The sequence below is a fragment of the Sprattus sprattus genome (genome assembly GCF_963457725.1).
Source record: "Sprattus sprattus genome assembly, chromosome: 11".
Taxonomy (NCBI): domain Eukaryota; kingdom Metazoa; phylum Chordata; class Actinopteri; order Clupeiformes; family Clupeidae; genus Sprattus; species Sprattus sprattus.
The window spans coordinates 24,505,415-24,507,914 of record NC_137909.1 but is presented as its reverse complement, the minus strand read 5'-3'; positions in this window follow the sequence as shown (position 1 = coordinate 24,507,914).

The following is a 2,500-nucleotide window of genomic DNA, read 5'->3' as shown; positions in this document are numbered from 1 at the left end:
CAAGCAGGAGTGGTGCAGACTCAAATTCAATGATGTGAGCTGCAATGTATTCCACTGCTATTCCTGAGACTGCTATTTTCACTCACTCATTTACTAGTCTGTGTGTATATATATATGGAAGAGATCATTGCACGTGTGTCTGTGAAATAGTTGGACAGAAACAGGAGTTGGTGTTTAGCGGACAACTTTCTTTTCCTTTCTGTGAGTTTGTTTAGATTTCTGCAGTCTGAAGATGACGGATCTCCCACAGGAGGTATTTGGCTCTCACACACATCACACCTCTTCCAACAGGTTTTATTCAAGTTTCTTTTTGTTTCTTCCATTTTCACGTTTACTGTGACAGTGTGGAGAAACACCAAATTTGTGACAACATTCACACACACACACACACACACACACACACACACACACACACACACACACACACACACACACACACACACACACATACACACACATTAAAGTTTGACAGCATGAAGAACCGTTACATATAACAAGCCTTTCAAGGCTCTTTTTGTGGGAACAGAGCTGTTGTCACAGCCTCCCAAACACACACACACACACACACACACTCACACACACAGACAAACAGTGCAAGAGAGAGAGAGAGAGAGAGAGAGAGAGAGAGAGAGAGACACACACACACAGACATCCATCTAACAGCCATTTATCTCCAATGATTTATCCGCAAAGACTCAGCAAATGTCAGGCCGATATAGGGATTTATCCACATCCCATGTGTTAAGCCATCACACACATACTGTTTTCTCTCTCAATCGCTCTCTCTCTCTCACACACACACACACACACACACACACACACACACACACACACACACACACACACACACTCACACACACACACAGAATTTTTGGGCCCTTTGTTTGCCATTCTCCTCTTCACCTCCGGCATACAACCACAAAGGGCAAAACAAATCTTTTAGTCAGCCACAACATTGTGACATTGTGACATTTGGGTCCATGTGTGTGAATCTGTGTCTATGTGTGTGTTCGGCCACAGTCTTCTCTAATCTGAGACATGGAAAACAATGACAAACTGTCTGTTTGTATATACAGCCGCGGAAAAAATTAAGAGACCACTTCAAAATTATCAGTTTCTCTGGTTTTACTATTTATTGGTATGTGTTAAAGTAAAATGTACATTTTTGTTTTATTCTATAACCTACTGGCAACATTCCTACCAAATTTCAAATAAAAATATTGTCATTTAGATCATTTATTTGCAGAAAAATGACAATTGGTCAAAATAGCAAAAAAGATGCAGTGTCTTCAGATCTCGAATAATGCAAAGAAAACAAGCTCATATTCATTTTTAAACTACACAATACTAATGCTTACACTTAGGAAGAGTTCAGAAATCAATATTTGGTGGAATAACCTTGATTTAAAATCACAACTTTCATGTGTCTTGGCATGCTCTCCACCAGTCTTTCACATTGCCGTTGGGTGACTTTATGCTACTCCTGGCGCAAGAATTCAAGCAGCTCGGCTTCTTTTCATGGCTTGTGACCATCCATCTTCCTCTTGATCACATTTCAGAGGTTTTTTTATGGGATTCAGGTCTCGAAATTGGGCTGGCCATGACAGGGTCCTGATCTGGTGGTACTCCATCCACACCTTTACTGGCCTGGCTGTGTGGCATGGAGCATTGCCCTGCTGGAAAAAACATTTCTCAGAGTTGGGGAACATTGTCAGAGCTAAAGGAAGCAAGTTTTTCTTCCGGGACACATTGTACTTTGCCTGGCAGAGGTTTGTAAAAGACCATAAGGATTGAAAAAAGCGGACTGGAGGGTCTTCTAGTTCGTCTTCTCTGATGAGTCCAATTTTCAGCTTTTCCCAACACATGGTCGTCTGATGGTTAGACGGAGACCTGGAGAGGCCTACAAGCCAGAGAGTCTTGCACCTACTGTGAAATCGGACTCATCAGAGAAGACGAACTTAGAAGAACCTCCAGTCCGCTTTTTCAACCCTTATGGTCTTTTACAAACCTCAGCCAGGCAAAGTACAACGTTGTCCCGGAAGAAAAACTTGCTTCCTTTTGCTCTGACAATGTTCCCCAACTCTGAGAAGTGTTTTTTCCAGCAGGGCAATGCTCCATGCCACACAGCCAGGCCAGTAAAGGTGTGGATGGAGTACCACCAGATCAGGACCCTGTCATGGCCAGCCCAATTTAGAGACCTGAATCCCATAAAAAACCTCTGAAATGTGATCAAGAGGAAGATGGATGGTCAAAAGCCATGAAAAGAAGCCGAGCTGCTTGAATTCTTGCGCCAGGAGTAGCATAAAGTCACCCAACGGCAATGTGAAAGACTGGTGGAGAGCATGCCAAGACACATGAAAGTTGTGATTTTAAATCAAGGTTATTCCACCAAATATTGATTTCTGAACTCTTCCTAAGTGTAAGCATTAGTATTGTGTAGTTTAAATGAATGAATGAATTTAAATGAATATGAGCTTGTTTTCTTTGCATTATTCGAGAT